The sequence below is a fragment of the Hipposideros armiger genome, unplaced genomic scaffold (genome assembly GCF_001890085.2).
Source record: "Hipposideros armiger isolate ML-2016 unplaced genomic scaffold, ASM189008v1 scaffold_526, whole genome shotgun sequence".
NCBI lineage: Eukaryota > Metazoa > Chordata > Mammalia > Chiroptera > Hipposideridae > Hipposideros > Hipposideros armiger.
The window spans coordinates 774,714-798,121 of NW_017731876.1; the positions used below are offsets into that span (position 1 = coordinate 774,714).

The 23,408-nt window shown below is 41.3% G+C and overlaps 1 protein-coding gene across 4 annotated transcripts in view; it reads left to right on the forward strand.

The window, feature by feature from the left end:
• The window catches only part of BMPER (BMP binding endothelial regulator), a 227,200-nt gene that overhangs the window by 98,525 nt on the left and 105,267 nt on the right, over positions 1–23,408 (forward strand). The gene's annotated exons all lie outside the window — the stretch shown is intronic.

Consider the following 23,408-nt stretch of genomic DNA (forward strand, 5'->3'; position numbering starts at 1 on the left):
GTAATACCTCCAAAAGTTAGAGGTAATAGATCTTTGTATGTCAGAAAGGGACTTCTGGTGACACCGATGTGCCCAACAATACCCCCCAACCCCCACCCCTGGTCAACTTCTGAAGAGCTTGTCTACACTGGAGATTTGGGTTTGGATCCTTTCCTAAGTCACGTGGTGTGGACAGCTGGGGTCAGGAAGAAGCTGCATGTGTTAGCAGACCAGGAGCCCTTCTCTGATCAGGAGGCCAAGATCAAGGACTGCGTTACCCAAGGGTGATGCTTGTCTTAGCATCTCCCACTCAGATTTTACTTCTGGGAGCCAAGATGCATTAAAAACGTGTCTCCTCTCTCTGATCTGCAACACATCTACTCTCAACTTCAATAAAGCCCTTGCTCAATGAGCCTACACAGCCTTCGTGGAAAGCTGCCTGATATTTGCGCTTAGACTCCTTGCAGTGATGTCGCAGGTACCAAAGCACCTTTCTCACATTCCAGGGAGTTGAGGCGGCAAGGACCACGCGTCTGTTCCTGGATTCATTTCCAAGTACACATGAAGCTCCCGGTGCGCTGGGCCTTGTGCTTCACAATGGGGCCACCGTTGCGGATCAGACACACGTGGTTCCTGCTTCATGGAGCTAGGAAGAATGAAAGTCAGCAAACTAGCAACTACAGACTAGTATCATAAGGAGCGTACGATGGTCTGAAGTACTTAGAAGCCCTGCATGTGAGTAGATGGTGCTCAGAGACTAGTAGAAGGTGCCAGTGAGACTACACAGGAGGGGGACTGACCTTAGTTTGGGGAAAGGTGGAGAAGCTGTTCTTTCAGGTTTTCCCAGAAGATGCAATAAATAGCCAGCCTGAAATCTAGAAAATGAATGTGGATGTGCCAGGAGAAAGAAGAATTTGGAAGGGAAGCAGAAAGCACAGCATGTCAGGCTCAGGGACCAGAGAAAACACGAGGCATCCTAGAAATGGCTTCAGGGGAGTGGAGTGGGCAGTGGGAACAAGAAGTGAGAGGTATAGTTGGAGATTTCTTTGCTGACTTATACCGTGAGAGCACAGAGGAGCCACTGAAAGATTTAAGCAGTGAGAAAACCTGACCAGACTTCCCCCTGGAGTGTAGACAGTGGATTTGGGGGTGGCATGTAGGCAAGTGTGTTCAGTTTCTCTTGTCTACTGGACATCCAGGTATAAAAGTCAGTCGGCAGTTAGCTTTAGGGGATGGGAGCAGGGTCTTGCCTGGACTTACAGATTTGGGGAGATCTCCAGCTTGTCTCATGGTCGAGGCCATGGGAATAGACGACGGAAGCATGTGCAGATCGGCTGTGCTCACACTGCAATCTAAGAATCACATGGGGCACTTGTTAAAATGAAGGTTCCTGAGCCCCACCCCAGAGATTTTGATTGTGAAGATCTGGGCACTCCATGGGAATCTGCATTTTACTCAAAGTTTTTGTCTGATTCTGATGCATGTGGTCTGTGGGTCGTACTTGGAGAAAATGAACCATGGGAGTAAAACGAGAAGTCCTTGGAGAGAACTCGAGGTGCAGGATGACTGGACTGAATTACCCAGAAGTTCTCCCTTAGGGAAGTGTCTTCTGAGTCCCAGCAGAAAAGACTGCCAGTCAGTCCTGGGCGAAGTGAGGACAGAGAAAGCAATTGTCAATGCTCATTGTGGGCACCGTGGACCTTTCAGTGGGATTTTCCCATTTATAAATGTGTTTTTCTAAACAGGAAAATCAAAAATCAAATCATCCTGCCACTCTGAAAATCACATTTCTTTTAAAACAACAACAACAACAACAACACACACACACACACACACACGTTATAGGTGTCTGTGGAAATAGAGAGGTTTAAGATAAAAAAGGGGCAATGGCATCACAAGCTTGCAGAAAATAGCTCTTGATTTGGACAAAGCTAATGGAAATATAGGAAGAAAAATTTTTTAAATGGTTCAGACTTTTGGACAAATATTTCAGGATAACTGGCCATTTAGTTATGAGTTCCAACCACTAATGTTCATTATTTCTGAATTTTTGGGCAACACTGAATGATCAATTATAAAAAGGTTTTATATAATTCTATTGTTCTAATGAAGTGAGACTAATTGCCCTGTGTGACTTTGTAATAGCATGCTTTTAAAAAAAAATAGATATTCGCTCAGTTAAAAGATTTTAATCTGACTCAATGAACTGAAATCTAATCAAAATGAATATTTTTTTTGTGACCCTAAGAAGTTTTATATATTGGGTTTTATATATGCCAGGAACTGTGAATGAAGGGTTAGGTGAGATATTTTGCTTAGTTTTTCACAGCCATCATTGGAGGTCAGTATTGCCATGTTCAGATGAGGCATTAATACCTATGCTCACTAACAATTAAATGACTCAGCTAGAACTAGAACCAATGTCTGGCTGCAAAGCAAATCTTCAAAGATTTGTTGGAGAATTGTGACTCTGGTGTTCGTTTTCTAATGCTTTACCAAAGGCACTAGATTAGCTTGCTTTTCAATGGGCCTATATTGATGTAGTAAAAAAAAAGTAAAAGATGTTTATCAGGTCTCTTATTAATATTTTGTTCTTGCAGACATGATTATCCAACAAAAATGCCAAGTTATCTAAGCCGCACTCATCCTTTGTATTTGCAGCACCCCTTCATTCATTCATCCATTGAATATTTACTGAGAGCCAGACTCTGTCCAGAAGTTTGAAATATAGCTGTGAACATGGTGATGCGTCCCGGCCACCAGAGAACTTACTTTCTTGCGGAATGTTGCTGCTCTTGAAATGTGGTGGCAGTGAAGGGACACCAATGAGCAGCAGGTAGTACGATGAATTAAAAAAAATTAATGATTGTTCTGCTCCATGGTGCTTATCAGTCATGGCTTCTAGAGTCACCTTGGTATTAATATGAAAGCTGTCCAATTTATATAGACACTCCCTGTCATCAAATGATGGGCCTTTTAGGGATCATGTCCAAATTACAGGACTCAGGAAGCTGTTTTAATTTGGAAAATATTAGAGACTTACAACTGAAAAATTTTCCCATTCAGTAGGACTCACTCTTCTTGCCTTGTTTCTCTGAGCATGCTCTGTGAGACGCAAGTTCTGGGGACCGTTTCCCATACTTTACCTCCCTTTTTCTTATGCTAGATTTGGGGGAATTCACAGTGAAGAGAGCTACTCAGGCATTTCCACGGACTCTTAGGGCAGACGAACTCTTGAATTCCTTAAGGCAACGGAGATTTCAAAACACTGAAGGAAGAATCTGAACTCCTTTATGAAAGTTTTTTCAATCAGGAAACTCCAACTCAATATTTAATTCAAATCTTTTTTAAAGCTCTGCAGGACATATAATAGGCCCTTGTTATAGCCAACTTTCTGAGTTCTACTGCTCAGCCTGCAAGGGTAATTTAGATTTGGCTTCACTTAACAAGATTATGACTGGGTGGACCAATCCCTTTAACATTTGCCAAAAGAAAAAAAATGGCAAGAGAAGAGGTGGAAAGTTGCTATCACATTGGCAAAATGCTCAAACATCCCTTGCTTTTTCTCTGCAACGGTCAAGAGTTTGTCGCAGATGCAGCAGTTGTCTCATGCTGTCTGTGGTGATAATGTGACTGATAACCCTTCTGGGCTTCCTGTTGGAAGTCAAATGGGAATGGCAATATATGTCTTGTCACAGAGGTTGGTATGTGTTCCGAGGGGCTTTGAGCCAACTTGGAATGCTCTTTGAAACTAGCAGTAAAGTGAATTCAGGCTGTTTGAGAAGGCCACTGAGGCAAGGTATAGCTTGAAGAAACTTGGGTGGCACTTTATATAAGAAAGGCCTTCTCAAGACAGTGGCTTCACTCTGGAAGGTTCTAGTTAATCCCCTCCGTATTATAGGTCTTTAGATTTTCCCAAGTGACACAGAAGAAATTATAACTTAGCGATAGATAAATCATTTATCTTGTTTGTACCAATACCCACAGCTGTCACAGTGTGTCACCTGTGGCTAGTGATCATGCATCGTTGGAAAGCCAGACTCTTCGGTTAAAACATCTTCTCACTGTAATCCCTGACTGGGCACTGATGAAATATGATGCATCTAGACTGAAAAACACTTAGCGTACTCAGTGTAGGAAGCAAATATGATGCCATTGGGTTGTGTACCTTTCTGTACTTTTCTTTGTTTTAACCTGGTAGAGGGGCACCACAGCTATGGTGTGTGGGAGGGATGCTAGTCTTAGAACCCGCCCACCTCTTAGCTAGGTGACCTCCAATGCCCCTTCTGTTCTCTGGCTCTCTCCATATTTCCGCCTTTGTCCCGAGCATGTCCTTCTTAACTTTCCACATCATTTGCCAACTTCTAAATAATCTCAAGTCTCCTGAGGTCCTAAACATAAGAACTCTAACCCCTATCATACAAATTTGATTTGTACATAAAGATTGGGTAAAGAAAAATTACAGGGCCTTCTAGAGAATATTGAATTATGTCATATGCTGTTACATTTTAGTAGGAGGTATATAGCTAGCACACAGGAAATTTGAAGTGGTCCAAGTTATTACAGTTAGAATCCATTTTTTGATCACTTATAGGACTTTAGTAGTGTTATTGTGCATTTTGTTGAAAGGAACGGTTCTGTGAATTTCTTTATTCACTTAAGGAAGTAGACAGCCACGCTAAGGGTTAAAATAATATGTTGTTATATTTTGGGTTTTGTCAAAGTAAACCAAAATTTAAAAACCAGGCATCCTTGATTCCTATTTTTTTTTCAAGAAGTGCCATTTTACTACCATAGATGAATGGAAATGGGATGGAAACACTAATTTGAATAAATTAAAAATCTGAATAATAGAGTATTTTATTTTTAATGTATTTTTATTTTTAATTAAGCTAATATGTGGGTATGTAAAAAATCAAATGGTGCTAAAGGCTAATGACAAATCCAGTAGTACCCCACGCTCGCACCCCCACCCTGTGTCTTTTTTCCATAAGTGACCAGTTCTACTACTTTCAGCTATTTCCTCTGATGTCTTTCCCCATATCACTCAATAATACACATGTACTGCTTATCTTGATTCATCAATTTAAGATATTGCCTATAGAATTCCTGTAGAAGTTGTGAGGATTATTTTAGCTCTTTTGCATGTTCCTCTCTTTACTGACCTATCATCCTGAGATATGACACCCTAATAGTAATACTACCAATAATATGAATCCTGAATGTGAAAGCGTTTATTAAAATCCCAGGCTCTGCACTCAGATTCTGACACAGTAGGTGCAAGGCGGCCTCATTTTCGTGTAGTATGCATTTTTTTAGCAAATGCAAATAACTCAGGTAATTCTGATGCTGATATCCAAAGAAGATATTAGGAGAAACTTCAGCCTAGGGGACTACTCCCAATTCATCTCTAGGTACCAGGAGACGCAAAATTTCCAGAGCTGTGAAGGATGTAAAGGCGTAGTAATTTGTGAGCAATAGCTTAGGGGTTCTGCTTTAATGACTAGATAAAATAAATCCGTAGGTTCCATACAAATTGTTTGTATATAATTATGTAATTGCTGCTCATAAATAAGGTTGAAATGGTTTACTGCTCCTAAACATAACACACATGTACCCCTCAAAATGGTTTGGCAATGAAAACACAAACTTTAACTTAACCTTTTAATCATGTCATTTGTAATATTTAAAATGATGTGCTAATTTGTTTTATTTCATTTCTAAATATGTGTTTGTATTTGTCTAGGAGGCACAGCGGCTGATAGATGTGACAGCTGTGGGGAAGAGGCAGAGGGTAGGCTCAAAATCAAGGTGCAAACAGGCAGCGGGGTTGGCACAGAGTAGTAAAACCTCCACAGCCCAGCTTCAGGCAAGTGGTTAATGCCTGGGGCCTGAGGTGAGCTAGAGGGACCCCAGGAGGACAGTGTCGACTTCTGGGAGGCAGGAGTACACAGTGCTCACAAATCCAGGGAGGCAAGTGTCACCTCCTCTTTAGGAAGCTCTACTACAAGAAGGAGGCTTCCGCCCCTTAGCCTGAGGTGCGGGGGCAGAGAGAAGAGTGATTCTGGGTCTCGGATGCTAGGCAGAGTTAGTGTTCTGTGATTTAAAAGGGGGTCAAGGCAGAAGCCCAACTCAAAAGCGTGAGTCAATTTGGGTGAGAGCTGATGGGGAGGCTAACACTTATTTCTGGTCCTAGGCATGTTTGTCTGTGAACCAGATTTGGGGTAAAGTAGAGGAGCCTAGAGTGTCCATGTGCTGCTAGGGCCTCAAAGGAAAAGATCTGGAGGTACTTCTGACCTACCTGTTAGGGTTTTACATTTGTTTGGAAGCTGAAATGGGGTTTATCAGTTACCTTATGTAGCTCTGAGGAGTTTGGGAGGGGAGAGGATGCCCTTGACCAGGAGGGGTCAGGAGAAAGACTCAAGAACTCGTGGAGTTTCAAGAACCCTTCCAGATCCCCTGCTTTGGGTTCAGCATTAGAATATGGCCGCCTGGCCTGGCCTAGTAAGAAATTGATCCGGTATCAAGTACCTCTGTGGGGTTAGGAGGGTAGAGGGCTTGAGACTGGTTGATCCCTTACTTTCTTTTGCCCTAATTGGTCTGGGAACAGGGATGGGGCCGTAGCTACAGACAGAGTTGGAGCAGAGGTGAGGAAACAAGACTAGGCAGAGTTAAACAATGATTGTGTTACATAATCAGAGATTTCTGTTACTATCACTGTTATGAATCACAGGCTCTCCACTGGATTTTTCTTCTTTGTGGGTCAACTTCATGCAAGGATTTCTTGGATTTTGAAAATGAGGAGAATATGGAAACTTCTCCTTCAGCTTCCTTTAGATGAAAATTTTAAGCAAGAGCTGCAAATGTCATGTGGTTGATGTCAGTACACCAGGTCTGATTCTTGTAGGTCCTGTTTTACTCAAGACAATGACTATCTTGTGAGGACACCCTGCCTGAAGCATATTGGAGAAGGGTTAGTTGGCATTTCATGGCCATCAGATTGATTACCAAGAATTTAGAGTCCCTAAAATGAAAATGGCCACTGTGTTTATTTATAAAAGTACTTTGTTGGTCCTCTAAGTTGAAGTTGATGACAGATATGTTTTAGAGAAAGAAGTACAAACCCTGGAGACATAAGCATCTGCTCTTTCTCAGTCTTGCCTCCTAGGTTTATAGTTCATTTTTTACCCACACAAAGGGCTGTCTTTTTTCTACTGAATACCTGAAAATATGGGTGTAAATGAGTAATATGGATTCTTGACAGTTTTACTGGAACAAAACTGGTGTCGTCAAGCTTTGATTGCCCATATCTGGCTGGCTCTGTGGGCGGTGTTGACTGTGCTTTTTCTCCCCGTAGTCCATATGGCATTGCCGTCCACTAAGTGAACTTGCCAATTTAAGTGATGATGTACAGCATTTCCCTGGGACCATAGAGTTCATTTCTGTGACCCAAATGTGCTGCTATACTTTGGTTTGTTTTTCGTGGTTATAAGAATTACATCATGGCGGTAGACCTCAAGAATGGAAAAAGTCAACGTATTTGAGTCAGCGGTCCTCAAAGTGTAGTCCACAGACCCCTGGGAGTCCCTGAGACTGTTTTAGAGAAGTCACAAGTTCAAAACTACTTTTATCGTAATACTAAGACCTTATTCGCCTTTTCTGCTGTGTTCACATTTGCACTGATAATGAATAAAATTGCTAAAGCCTTAGCGTAGTCGAGGCTGTGGCAGCGAAGGGGTCCCCATATTGGCCACCACAGTGTACTGTCAGTTTTAAAAAAAAAAGCCATTGTTACTTAAAAATGTCCTTGATGAAACTAAAAATTATTTATTATTAAAACTTACCCTTGAACACACATTGTTTTAGCATAAGAAGTATGCAAAAAATACTCTGTTGAATATTGAAATACAGTGGCTATCTAAAGGAAAAACACTTACTCATATGAGTTTGAGTTGTGAGCTGAACCAACCACATTTTTCAAGGAATTCCAGTTTTACTTGAAAAAATGACTGACAAATTATTTAGACTCGGGCGTTTGGTAGACATCTCAAAAAACAAACAAAAAAACAAAAAAACTGAACATGTCACTTTAAAGAAAATAAATGGCAGTCTAAGTCACCAGTAACACAATTTGAGCTTTCATGTGAAAATTAGAATTTTGAAAAACTTTTATTTGCCACTGTGAGCTTGACAGGTTTCTGATAATTAAAAGCTTTTATGAAGAGGTAAGAGATGATATTAATACATGCATTTTTTTGATATTTGATAATGAAATATACCAACATTTGGAAGATCTACATAAATCAATATTTTCAAATGACCAATACATAGTACTGCAAAGATCCTATAAGGGAAAAATATACCCAAACTACAAGATACGGTTTTGAATTCCATATTCTAATCAGCCTTTAAGATTGTTGAATTTTGGTATAGTATCAAAGAAGAACATCCATAATTATATTAATGGCTCTTAAATCTGCCTATATTTTCCAACTACATATCTGTGTAAGACTGGATTTTCTTTATGTGCTGTACCCAAAACAATATATTGTGATAACTTGAAAGAAGCAAATAGGAAAACCCCATATCCTCTGTTAAGCCAGACATTAAAGAGATTTGTAAATAGGTAGAACAGTGCCACTTTCTAACTAATTTTTGTTTGTTTTGGAAAGTATAGTTATTTATCATAAAAATGTGCTACTTATGTTAATGTAATTGATTTTCTTTATTTTAAAGTGAACACATTTTCAAAATTCCTCAGTTTTAATTTCTAATATAATAAATATTGATAGATATAGCCCATGTAAACAAAACCTCTTTGGTAGGTTTGATACTTTTTAAGAGTGTACAGGGACTCTGAGATCAAAAAGTTTGAAAACCACTGGTTTAAACTCAGTTTTTCCACATATGGCCCAGATTAGGAAGCCATATCTCATTTAAATATAAAGCAAATCGTTTTCCACTTTTCCTCCTAGTTTCCGTAGCATTGCCATTATCCTTTGGTTCCTGTGTGTTTATCCAGAAAGGTACATAAGATATCTTTGCTGGCCTCCCATCTAAAGGCTGTGCACATTGTCCACCTGGGACGAAGCCCGAGCTGCAGGCTCCACCCACCTGATGGTGAGGGGAGGAGCCCATGTGCAATTATGGACAAACCGTCATTGTCTTTCATGTATGATTAACTCCTTTATATTGAAAGGTGGACAGCTAGCTGGTGATATGGTGACTAGCCTGAGTAATTCTGTGTAAAACCTTTCTATCTAAAGACAGACTTGGAATGTGGAGGAGTGTTTATGACTTCATCATAAAGAATGTCATCAGCATAATGGAATATTAACTAGGCAATCAAATGTTAATTATGGAAAACCATGAGAGCTGCTTGCTAGGATTTCAAGTAGGCAGATTATCTGATGGTATTGCAGTCTGTCAACAGAAGCTGTGGTTATTTGCTGGAAAATGGCATGTGGTAGGCACGCGCCATACACTGGTGAACAGAGACACACTCCTTGAGTGTAGATATAAAGTTATGTATGCACGTTGAGGCAAAGTTGAAGGTCATGAGTAAAAATGAAAACAGATTCCTGAGGAAGCTGCTTCAAACCTCCCACACTTTTTAAAAGGAACATTTTTTTGATATTAATATATTATTTCCATGTCAGAGAAATGAAGGGCTAGAGATGGGTATGAAATGTATGCTGTTTTGACCCCTGCCTCTTTAAAACACTGGGTGCCGGGAAGGGCGCTTGATTCTCTGGCTGTTCCCAGCCTGGTGTCCTTGGCTGATCCCAAAGCTCTTGCCTGGTTTACTCTGTTTATGCAGCTCCTTGACCTAACCCCGCCCAGGGCTGTCACAGCATCACTTGTGGTCCCATGAGATCCCACCCAAAGGGAGCTACAGCGACAAACAAACCTTTTCCCTGGATCTTTGTTTCTGCCATTACTACCTTCTGAGGATGCTATAAGGATTATATTTGTTTAAAATGTGCCACGTTTTTAAGACTACCCAGGGGCAGAGATTGAAGGGGCAAGTTTGCTAGGCAAAAAAAAAAAAAAAAAGACAAGAGAAAGACATGGCTGAAATGCTCCTCAGCGTATTTTACAAAATCCCCTTTTAAAAACGTGGAAACCACATAGCTAGCCACATAGTCAGCCTGGGGAATTAATAGCCAGCTATGTTTTCAGAGGGTGTGGGAGGTAGAGTTTTCATACTATGGTATTTAGAAATATTCCAGAAATGCCAGACATTGCTAGGGTAACCTGATTTATGGAATTGGAAAAGAGCTTAGGGTTCTTTTTTTCTATAGTAAAATATGTAAAAGCTCTGAAAAAAATCAAGATAATCCTGAAAGAAAAAAATGAATAGGAATTATTGACACTATCCTTCAAACAAACAAACAAACAAACAAATAAAAAAACACTGTCAGAGTGGTTTCTTTTGAAACATATAAAAATATAATCTTCAATTGAAATTGAAGAGTATTTTATTTAATATAGCATGTGTGGGGTTAGAACTGATTGTTCATTTAAAGAATATCGATCACTCAATATAAGGACTTGTTTAACTAGAAATTGTCTCCAAGGAATTTGTGTCAATGACAAAAGACCCTATAGTTGTAGATACTTAAGACAAACATCGAGTAGTAGAATATCGAAGTTAACTAGCATTTTCCAAATTGTATTGCTCATTATATTGTAGCAGAATCTGTTCATGTGTCATGACAAAAGGGTTCTATGGTCAAATAAGTTTGAGAAACATTATATCCTATATTCTCCCTATTGAATATCCATATGCATTAATAGGAAAAGTACTACGATAAAGAAACCTATATAACTTTGTTCAACACAATCTTATTCATTTCTTTGTAGGAGTCTTGGGTCATTGGACCTCTATTGACCTCTTAGGATTCCACAAAGTATTCGTTTAGGAAATGCTATAGGAGATAACTGAGTGTAAATTACCTTGATAGTTTTGATGGAAAGATTTGGCTAATGAAGACAATTTTTCTAGTGCCTCTGAAAGAAGACAGGTAAATGGTGAGGAATTGTCATTATCTTTCATATCTGGCTAACTTCTTCACATGGAAAGATGGACAGTCAGCTAGGGTCGTGATAATTTGCCTGAGGGATTCTGTGTGCTAAGAGCCACAGCCGTCTATTTCGTCCTTCCCTCTACACCTCAGATGGATTGTGGTTACGGCGCCCATCAATGCTATTTCTTATAGGAGAAGGTTTTTTAAAAAAATGGTTATACAGTGACCTACTATATCTGTGGGATTGCCTCACGTATTCATAGGGAACACCGGCGTATTTGTGGCCATGGAGCTAGGAAGCATGCCAGCATGTGTTGCTTTCTAGAGTGAGATGAAATGATTATCCCCACCAACCCCCAAACACACCCCTCCCTAGGAAAACAAACATTTGCAAGTTTGTTTTATAAAATCTGCGTGGAACTTATATAAATATATTGTGACAGCGGCTGTCATACTACATATATCAAGAAAGTGCTTTGAAACTTTATGCAAATACATGGGCGATGTATACACTACTGTACACCCCAAAGAGTACTCCATGTGTTCCCAGTGCCAAGAAAAACACAAGTGTTCTGCTCATTCAGAGGGAAAGCCACCCCAGCTCTGTGCCTTTCACAGCCCTTGCTCTTGGCTAGCGAAACAGACTTTGAATGGCTAATCCTAAAGAGAGCAGGGTGTGGTAAGGGTGCTGAAGGTTCAATTTTATCGGTAATTTTTATAAGTCAAGCACTGTGCTGGGTACTTTCACCACATTCGCTCATCAAATTTTCACAACAGCTTTGTGAGGAAAATGGCATTGTTTAGTAATAAAATAACCAAGCCTCGGATGAAATAATTTGCCCAAGGTCACTCATTTATTAACATACGGCACTGGCCAGGGTTCAAAATGAATTTGACCCTACATATTTGTAAGAGTTACCATTTAATGAGCACTTACTATGCACCAGGCACTGGGCTAAAAGCTTTGCTTCCATCATCTTATTCTTTATATGAACTCTGTGAGACTGGGCACTGTTGGCTTTCCTAATTTATAGGTGAAGGAATTGGAGCTTAGAGAAGTTAAGTAGCTTTGGTGCAAAGTAGTAAGGCATAGCACTAGGGTCGGAAGGAACCCTTAACCCCAAGGGTTTGTTCCTTTGAACCATGGGGGTTCCCAGCTTCCCTTCCTAATTTAGAATCTGGAACCTTTCCTGGTTTTACCTTTAAGGCACAGATCTGCTCATGTCATGGTCTAGGAGTTCATAAACATTCTAAAAAGTCATTATTTTCACTCACATTTTTGCTTCATCACCCATTATCTGGAGTTTGGTATCATTTCCACATTCATGGACATCGCTCTTTCTACAACCCTAATAATAGATCAAATTTGGAGTTTTGAGAAGATTCAACAATGCAAACACCTCACATCTAAGTTTTAACTGAAGGAAATGGCCTCTTTATAAAAGTTGTGCAGATTTTTGCCCATATCATTTGGATCCATGTATGTAACTGGGCCTCGCCTCTTGCATTTCTGTGTCCCCTTTGGAGCTGGGAATGTTTGAGAACAAGATCATTAAAATTTTTGCTGTGAACAATTTCAGTGCTATTGTAGTACTGCTCCTTTCATTTCCAAGTTTTAAGAACTCTACTGCTTTTTAAAGTCAAACCCATTAGACCCTCTGAGAACTGTGGGTTTTGAATCCTTATCCTCTTGAGGTTACTTAGATTTCCCTACCATGGCATGTTTTATTACTGTTGTAAGGAGAGCAACCACTTTCCAGGCAGAATTGATCCAAGAGAATGGGCCACTGGGGAATTCAAAGTTATTCTGCTTGGGAGAATTTGCAAAAGAGAGAGTAAGAATTGAGCCTAAAGACTCTCTCAGACCAGACCTTGTTAAAGGGCTCTGTAGATCATACTCTTTGTCAGAGACCACCAGAAACACCTTCCTAGAACAAAAACACAAAACAGTGAGTGCACATGAATGTCCACACAGTGCATTTTAAGTGAAATCTGTAAGATAAATGTAAGTGTATTGCAGGGGTCTTGGGGGGAAGGAGGGGCAGTTTTTTTTTTGAGGGCAGATGGAGGCATTTTGTTTTGGAATCTCATCCACAGGGTCTCTGAATAGACCTTGTCATATAGCTACTTAGAACAAATGAAGATTTTAAGTCATATCTACAAATGAGGAGAAATACTTCACTGCAAAGGCAATATCCATAATCTACACACTTGTGAATATGCCAGACATTCGTCAGATCACAAATATATTCAGCACATCAGAACTCGCAATGTTCTGATCGTGAGTTGGTCATAGACTTTGAGTTACTTGTTTATATCAGTTCTCTGGGCTTGGTAGCCAAACTGTACTGCTGGTTGATGAGGCTCTTTATAGATAACACAGATCAATTAAAGATGTGATTTTTTTTCTGGATTTCTTGCTCAAAAAAGGGGGCTGGATGTTCCACCTTCAGTAAGTAAACGTCCACTTAATCTATCTGGTTTCAAGATATTGCCATCATCCCCCAGCTGGCCTGCTATGATAACATGGTGGGTGATTTTGAACCACTGCCTCTCTGACTCCTGGACATTTGCCCCCAAACTACTTCCCGTCAATACTGGTTTTTAAAGAGAGCCTCTGGGCATCTTTTGAGTGGCTTATCTCAGGTCCACTGAAATCCTGATAGCTGTTCTAAGTGCGTAGGTTTTTCCCTGATTTCCCAATTAAAGGTGGGCTTTCACTTTTCTTCCATTAGCTTTATAGGAACCATGGGGACTGTCCTTAGCTCTTCTTGAAGCATTTAGGGTTGTTCTGGCAAGCACTTAAACTTCTGTCCTAGCTATGGCCTAAAACAAAACAAAACAAAACAAAACAAAAATACAGCCCTGAGCTGCTGCCCTCTCTGTATAATTTTCTGAAATAGTTGCTAATTGGGTTGCTCAGGTAGAACGTTTTTCCCATTCCTTTTAATAAAGTGAACTGTTCAGTCCTATGGTTCTCCATGTTTTTTGAAAAACCTCTCTGGGGTTGCTAAGCGTGTTGTCACCATTCTGGAGCTGTTGTCCTCTCAGACCTTGCCCATGTCCAGGCAAGCTTTCTACTCAGCTGCTGCCTCACTGAGGCACCTACTCCTTTTTGGCCTTTTCACAGCATGTTCTGGCCATGATTACAAGACAAAGTTTGTGAACCTCACCTAATATTATTCCAGGAGAAGCTCAGTTTAATACAAATTATTTCTACGAGAGACGAAGCACTTTCTTTTTCTGCTTGGCCAATATATGAATGCATTTGTCAGAGAATACACCTATGCCTTGCCTATAGGTGCTATTTTATACTGCCCATTGCTGGACACCGGTGACTAGACTTCTTGCAAGTCGGGGTTTGTGACAGAGGAAATATCACTTTCCTGGGCTGGATAAGATTCCCTCTTGTGCCATGTCAGTCTGCCATGTTTCATCTGTTTGGCACTGCCGCCATTTTTTCCAGGCACTTTGGTTCTCAGCCTGGTATGACTACTACTTCCACCCTCTTTGTGCATTGCACTAATATCCTGGAGGCTTCCCAGGACAAAGCAGTGTGTAGGGCAAGTGGGAAGGACCAATATCACTTTCCTTTTTGTATGTTTTTCTCCATTATAGGGATCCCAAATTAGTTGGGCCTGTACTCGAATGTTTCACAGAGGTTGTAGTGACACAGTCCTTTTTAGGCTTTGCTTTCAGCATCTTCTTACTCTTGGACCAACACGGGCACCCATGGTGCTGGACTTGAGATGACTTGAGTAACGGATGCCAAGTTATATTCAGAAAATGCCTTCCTTCTGTAACTAGTAACTGCTGATTCCGTTGTGTTGCATCTCTTCTTACCCCAGGAAGGATTTTCCTTTTTTTCTCATGAGAAGCCAAGTGAGTGAACCTTTCCCTTTCCCTGGACTTGCCCAGACATGTCAGAATGCTAGCTTTGGCTCAAAATGGGACCCCCCACCACAGCTGTTTCCAACAGCCTGTACACTCTTTTCTTTGATCATATTTGGCCTAGATTACAATCATCCCAAAAGCTTGCCAAGGTTGCATTGCAGCCTGATTATCTCAGAACATAAACTTAGACTTGGTTGACAAGACCAATACCCAGGGGTATCACCAGTTTGAATGAACAGTGCCAGAAACCTCTAGTCAACCTGGACAGTGTCCCTTGATGGAGGCCAGAGTGTTTATAGGACTCTATGCTGCTGTAATTAAAATATTTTAGATTTTTTTTCGAATTATAGTAAATTGGCACCTGACACAAAAATAGAGAACTACATACAACATGTACTGAGTAGAGATTTGGAAAATTTTTATTTAAAGACCACAGCGTCTAACATATAGAAACTCAAATATTTGTTAAATAGGCAAACAAAAGCCAAAATGCTATGAGTAGTCAATTGCTATTCAGAAATTAAAATAAACTTTAAATGTAATCTTATTTTTCAGGAGTGCATTCAGGCATACTATTTTAGGAAATATCTCAAAAACTTCAAAGTATAATTTTGTCAATACAGTGAGGGGTCCAGACACATCTTAATTAAGACTAACTCATTTCAAGACAGCAGATATTTTTGTACCTCCGGAAACCTCACTGGAGCACAAACATTTTTGAGTTATTGGGTTGTCGGCAAAGTCACGACGTATTTTTTCTATGTTTTTTTGTTGCAAAAATGCGTCATGACTTTTCCAACAACCCAATATTTTCAGATTTAACTGACAACCCAACAAGTAGGTGTTTAGCTGAAAACTAAACACTTCTGATGTTACCATGGTCTGGCTATGGCGCTAGGGAGGCAGAGACACTTGTGAAAGACAGAAGCAATATAAACATGGCTCCTGTGCTCGGTGAACTCTCAACCTAGTCCAGGGCAAATGATAAATCCAAATGGAACATTATGGAAAGAAAATAAAGCAGTATATAAACTATTTTTAGTAGCCAAAACTTAATAGCTAACAGAAAGGTTTCAGAGAAATAATTCATCAGTGATGCTTGCGTTTCTGTCTTTGCGGGTCAGTATTTCCAGAGCCTCTTGCCTCCATCAGAGGTCTTACTGTGGCTTCCTCCTTAGGGCATATCCAGCTTTGCTGTGGTGTAGACAGCCTGGGGAACGTGAAAAATGCCCTTTCTGCTGCACAATGGTGTTATTTCCTTCCTTTCAGGAATGGCTCATAACTCATAGAAGGTGTGAGTTCTGAATGATTGTGCCTTTCATCCCCCTGGAAGCAGGCCAGACTGTAGATAAAGCGTTTGATGTGTCAGCAGTAGGTTTGTAACAGCTTTGACTTCTTACATGATGATGAAAGGTTGAACTTTGATAAAAATGGCAAGAGAAGGAAAAGGGCTCATTTTCGTTTTTTGAGCTCTTTCTTTCGGGTGGCAGTTGAGAAACATCCTCCCGGGTGGTCTCCGGGAATCTGAAATATTAGGAGGGTGTTCTCTTGTGAATGTATTTGTTTGTTTCTCGATTGTTTCAGAGCGGGAACACCCATGCTCGCTGGCATGGTGGGGCCTGATTCTCAGCAAGCCCTACGTCTCGGCTCGGTGAGCCCTGGAAAAGGGTGTCCCATTCCTCAGGGAAGATCACTGGTGTTCCAGCTGTCCCTCAACTCCTGTTTGTAGACACCAAACAAACCAGGGCTAGCAAGTCTGTTCTCATTCCCAGGGCTTTCCTCATCTCTCCGTTCCCAGGGCATTTGTTCAGAGATCTCATCTGCGCTTGGTCCCATAGGATGGTCTTATCTTCCTGCTTCTAAAGTCGAGGAAGAAAGGAGTAAAGTGTTGCTGGAAACCCAGAACCAGTTGGAATTTTCCCCAAACAGTATCCCAGTCTTATCAGTGATTTGTGTGTCTGCCTGTGTGGAAAGATGCGTTTGGGAAAGAGGAAGAATTTGGACATTTTCTTTTTCAAAAAAAAAATAAAAAAAAATCAATGAAACAAAAAACAACAAACACAAAAGCCTTCCATTCAGCTAAGTGGCAAGAAAGAACAAAGAACAAGGACTCAAAGAAGACAGATGGATTTTACCTTTAAATATGTGGTATAAGCAAACACAATACTGAACCCCTCTTTTAAATGGTACTAGTAAAACAATAGTAAACACATGTATATCACCGATTTCACAAAAATTGTGACTTTGGCTCTGCCTCTGTGTGCCCTTGAAGTCTTAACATAGCCAGGCTGGGCCTGCTCCCTTACGTAGCTGCAGAAAGCTAGCCTCGACCTGCGCTGTCACAGGGCCAAGTCTCCGTGTGGTGCCTTGCAAACCCTTTGCTGAGTCCAGGACAGGCATTTTTCTACAATCTTCTGCAAGCATCTTTGATTATGGTGAACACAGTCAAACTCTTTAGGAGTCATTTATCTGGCCATCAGAGGACACTGAAGTCCCTACAGGGCTTGTTGCCATGGGCCACCAGTGGGTGATTGGCCAGTCATACTGCTTGGTGGGAACTTTAGCTTAGGGGCTACTGCTCGTCAGCAGGGCTGGCCCAGTGCCCCTGAAGGGGCCTGCTGGCACACAGGGAGGTTTTCCTACTGCATTTACACCCAAAAATTGCTCCAGAAGCTGTCCATTGGAGCCTATGGTTTTGCCTATTACAATAAGGAGAGAATGAATAAGATGAGAAACTCAGATGGTCTGGTTTGAATGTCACCTCCTAAATGATAGAATGATATAACTGGAGATGAGCATAGGAAGGAGAACAAACAACTTGTTCAGCTCGGCAACCATGTAGCCAGGATTTAAATTGAGATTATTGATTATCTTTTTCTTTCTGAAAAACAGCGAAAGCTAGCTTTTTCAGTGAGGGAAAGGCCGATGGAACAGGTCATTATAGTACATTGTAGTGACTTTAGGCCTGAAATATTACATCGGAGACAGTGGCATTAAATGTCGTTTCTTGAATACTAACTGTGGTAGACAGAACAATATACCCCTTGGCCCCTGAGATGTCCATGTCCCAATCCCCCAAACCTGTGACTGCTCCTTTACATGGTAAAAGGGACTTTGCCGATGTGATTAAGTGAAGGATTTCGAGGTGGGAAGATTATCCTGGATTACTTGGATTCTTAAAAGAGTCCTTATAAAAGGGAGGCAGGAGGGTCGCAGTCACCGGAAATCTGATGACAGCAGCCGAGTGCCAGAGCCAGAGCAGAAGGAGGTTTAAAGATGCTCCACTGATGGCTTTGGTGATAGAGAAAGGAGGCCATGAGCCAAGGAATGCAGGCAGCCCCTAGAAGCTGGACACGACGAGGAGATGCATCTTCCCCGAGGGCCCCCGGGAGGAATGTGGTCCTGCTGACATTTTGATTTTAGCCCAGTGATTTCAGGCTTCTGACCTCCCCAACTGTAAGATAATAAAAGCGTGTGGTTTAGAGCCACTAAATCTGAGTGGTAATTTGTTGCAGCAGGAATAGGAAACCAAAACAATATTATGAACAACGATACAATCGGCTTTGGAAACATTAATTGATGGGAAAAGCAGGGCTTGACTCCCAAGACAGAGCATCAGGTCATGGTTCTCTGAATAGGTAGTGAAGGGCGAAAAGGGTTTTGTTTTCATCAGCCCAGGGAGTACTTCTCACAGGTATTGTTTGCCTAACATTTTTATGGGACAAAATAAGTACCTTGGTCAAGCTGTATTGACATGTCCTTGACTCTGCAAAATCAAAGTTGAGTTTTATTTTATCACTTGGAAAAAAAAACCCATGTATATAGCATACTGTTCAGATTCTTGGGTTAGAAAGTTTCTTGGACCCTCACAGACTGGGGTGAAAAAGCCTGCAGTGGTCTCAGCACAGATGCCTTGGTGGAGCACAGTTCAACCCCATCGACCTCAATCATGACTCCATCCCCACCCCGGCTTCTCCTGTCCTCCTTCACAAGCTGGAATAAAAGTGGCCTCTATCCACCAGGGAGGGCAAACGGGGTCTGGCTCTTCTCTCAGAGAGAACTCCTCCACCTGGAAACATCCTCTGTCATTCAGAACACATGTCTTGGGCACATGTTAAAAGTTATGATGTGTGTGCTAACTGCTGGAGGAACTAATGAGATAAATAAGTCTTAATCCCTGCTTGCTGGAAGCTTATGTTAGTGAGGTATTTTGCAAAATCCAGTGCCTGGGATAGCATCCTCCAAATCCTCTGGGAAAGTTACTAAAAATTCTGGTTCCTGGACTATGGCTTGAGAAAACTTTGGTCTAGTGCAGTGGCTCTCAACTGGGAGTGATTTTTGTCCCCCCAGGGACATTTGGCAATGTCTGGAGACATTTCTGTTTGTTATAACCTGGGGTTGAGGGGTGATGCTGGCATCTAGTGGATGGAGGCCAGGCATGCTGCTAAACATCCTGCAAAGCACAAGGCAGCCCCCTATTACAAAGGCTTATCTGGCCCAAAGTTAACATAGTGCCAAAGTTAAAAAAACCCTGGTCTGGTGGATAAGTCTCATAAACAGACACACAAATTTTTTACCATGTTGGTGTATACATATAAGTATATGCTAATGTAGTCTCTCTCTCTGTCTCTCTGTCTCTCTCTGTCTCTCTCTCTCTCTCTCTCTCTCTCTCTCTCTCTCTCTCTCTCTTTCTCTTTCTCTCCTTCTAAGTGGGCTTATTAACCACTATAATTTGGGGTGTCCTCTCTCTCCTTGTTCCCTCTACTTCTGCTCCTTCAGCCTGACAGCTCACTTGTTCCCCTTCCCTTCTTTGATTTCCTGTTCTGTTCTGGCCAAGAACAGAGGAAGCCACGCACTAAGACCTTTACCCCTGGAAGTAACTGTAATGCTCCAAAACTTTACCAAAATGAATGCCCAGGTCAAAGAGAGGCACGGATAAGGACATCCATTATTTTTGTGTGTGTGTGACCCAATTTGTAATTCAGTGTGGGCGCTCTGCTCACAAATCAGCTTTCTACCACTGTCTGTTTCAATGTGAGAATTCTGGATCACACATAAAGTCTTACACTCAAGCTGTATTTCTCCCCTATATTAGCCCCTCCAGTCCCTCCCCCCACCCCCGTCCTTGTTCTCATGTTCATCTTGAACCGATGAAGAACTCTATTCTCTTAAAAGAATTGAACATTGGGGGGAAAAAGTCACTCCAGAATGTGCTTGAGTGTAGCTGACTGGTTGTAACCGGTTAGAAACGCACTGCTCTGCTCCCTGCCTCCAGTTACAGAGCCAGGCTCTGCCTCCTGGTCAGGGGATGCGTGCCATGTCACATGCTACAGGATGGTTTCCAGCCCCCATTTCTCAGCAGTCCCCAGGGGTGGGAGAAGCACCCTGCAGGCACATGGCTGTGGTTTTATCATCTTGCACTCATCACTGTATTCAGCAAGATAGATTTTTATTGTGCAACAAAACTGCTATTCTAGGGTAAACTTTGACACAAAGCATTGTGTTCTTGACTGAATCAGCTAAAAGAAAAAATAAGGGGGCAGAAAAGAGATGTGGGACACGTTTCAAGTCTCTCTTTTAAAAACAGCTACTTTTGGAGAAGCACTCAGATAGGCAATTAGAACAAGTGACCACCTCTAAAGAACAAACTTGCCTTTTCAATAAAAGACAAATGGTGAAAATCCTAACTCACCAGTACTCTGCAAGTTCCTAGCATTCCTTTCTTTGTTGACCAGATGAGAACATAATAGTTATATGAAGATTTTTGACTTTGTGGGAGGTTGGTACCTCAACCCCTACATTGTTCAAGGGTCAACTGTAGTCACTAATCCCTATGTATTTTAACCAGTTAGAAATTTTCAAACATTTAACAAAATACATGGAATTCCTGGGTAGGAATCCCAGGAATCCTACCAGCTTTACAAGTTGAGGTTAAGTGTTGCTTTTTGAAGTATCAGCACCAACAAACACTTAATTATTATCTAAAATGTGCAAAACCCAAGGAGATACAAAGGTAAGCAGATGTAGACTGTCCTGAACTATGCCATCTCATCAGCATCCTGTAGTTAAAGACATCTGCAGAATTCAACCGGCTTCTAGAGCTCATCATGTGCAGTAGTTCTTCCTTTCATTCAACAAATTTTTACTGAGCTGTTTCCTTGAGCCCATCACTCTCTTGAAGGATGCTGGGCTCAAAGGACTGTTTCCTGCCCTGACACTTGTCTAATTTGAAGACAAAACCAGTGCCTTCTTGCAGGGTTAAAATTTATATATGTGTCAAAAATACAGGAGTACAGATGAGGAAAGAAGAGACATGGGACGATGGAGGAAGTTGCTGGGAAGTGAACAGGTTTAAAAACCTTCACAGATAGGAAGAGGCTTGAGCTAGACCTTAAATGAAGCAGGATTTCCACAGGGGTCAATTATGGAGGGTGAGAGGGAAAGAGGTATGTGTAAAAAATATTCGATGCATGAGATATGCTTCGGGGCAATAAAGAAATAAGACACCCTGGACTCCTCTATGTGGGAGTTGGAAGGAAAGAATGTTGGAAAGAACATTATGGGTATCTTGACAAAGTAGGCTAACTATGGTAATCAAGAACTAATGCGTCTGAGTGTTTTAATGCAACATAATTTTGTCTTGCTCATTTAGCAGTTCATTGTAGGTGTTTGGTGGGTAGATTTCTATATGGTGACTCAGGGAAGCAGGCTCTTTCCATCTTTTGCAAAGTTCTTAGTGTCCCCTCCATTCAGCTGCCTATACATCCAGTAGAGAGAAAAAGTGAGGGCATAGAGCATTGTGCATGAGAGATTTTTATGGGTCAGGCTTAGAAGTGCGTTATATTATTTCCACCCACCTTCCATTGGTCAGAACTGAGTCACATGGTGACACCTAACTGCAAGTGAGTCTGAGAAAAAAGAAACAGGTGTTAATGAGCACAGCTGCCTCGACATAGACTTTTAGTTGGAGTGGTTTGAACTTTATCCCGAATGCTGGTAAGTCACCCTCCACCTTAGCTTAGGGGTGTGCTCAGTGGTGATGTAAGCTTCATAAAGAGCATGGTTTTTGTATGTTGTAATCACTGCTGTATCCCCAGCATATGATAGGCCTTAAAGAAGTATTTGATCAAATAATGAAATGATGGATGGATGCTGGGAAGGACTCCTGGACATATGGATCTTTCCAGGGTGAATTAGTGGAAGAAGGCTGAGCCAGGGAAGCCACGCAGGAAGTGATTGTGATAATTTGATAGAGCCCGAGTTACTGCAGTCACAGTAGGAAGGGTACATTTTTAGAAAGAGAAATGTTTACTTCTGCTATTTTAACTTTGTTAGTTTACAGCAGAACCTCAGCTTATAGTTTAACCAGAGTCCCTGCTGAGTTGAAATCATAGAAGCAGGTTGTGAGCCGAAAGGCCAGGGGCTGTCTTTGGAGGCATTCGTTGGAATGCAGCCTGGGGACTGGAGCTGTGACACAATACTGCAACCCAAACAAAATAAAACTTGACCAAACCAGCAAACCCCCACTGGAGTTCAAGTTACTTTAATGGACTCCAGGGAAACACAAACTGCAGTTGTATTATATATGCAAAATGTGCTCTTTGACCTTATTGTAAGGAAAATGACTGGAGTACACATAATGTTTTGCCAGCTTTCCAAATGTGTTGGACAAGTTAACTCCTATGCAATTATGCAATTTTTTTTGAATTTTAATTTTAAAATATCCCTGAAAATTAGATGCTGATCCAACCAGAGCAGAGAATATCGACAAAAAGAATATGTTCTCTGTTCACCTAAGAGAAATCAACACTTCTGAGAATTCAAGATTCTGAATTGTGTGGCCAGAGAATTCAAGATTTTAGGAAGTTGTTTGCAGATGGATGTCTTGGAAATGAAAAGCAAAGGGCAGCATATGTCCTGCCTCTAGGTTTGACTTTTGTGATTTATGTACAAGCTGGGGCAGACCTGAGTCCCACCTGAACTCAGGTTAGGCATCTCTTTACTCTGGGGAAAGGCTGGATTTAGGATTATGCCAAGTTGAGTGAGGAAACTCACAGAGAACAGCCAGGGAGTGTTAGGAGCTTTTTAGTGATTCTTGCTGATCTGAAAATAATGTAAAAACAACAGAAGAGCTTTTTGTGGTATTTTCACATGTTCTCTTGGTCTGGGGAAGAATCCAACATTAAAGTGGTTTAAAAATCATAAATATTTAAAACGACATAATATGCCCTACCCCTTTCATACATCCCTACCAAAAAATAAACCATAATAATAAGAATGGCAAGAACAGGCAGGAGAAGCAGAAACGACGGGAGACAGCAGCACGTGGGATGGGGACGAATGTGATCAGACCGCTAACGTCTGGTGTCCGTGCAGAAAGCGGTGGGGAAGGTGTGAGGAAACACCATAAGGGAGTCTCTCCCTTGCAGGCCCAGGGCTCTTTGAGATGAGTTCCTAATTTCCTGAGGCTTCCTGAGATATGAATTATCGGCCTGAGACAATGGA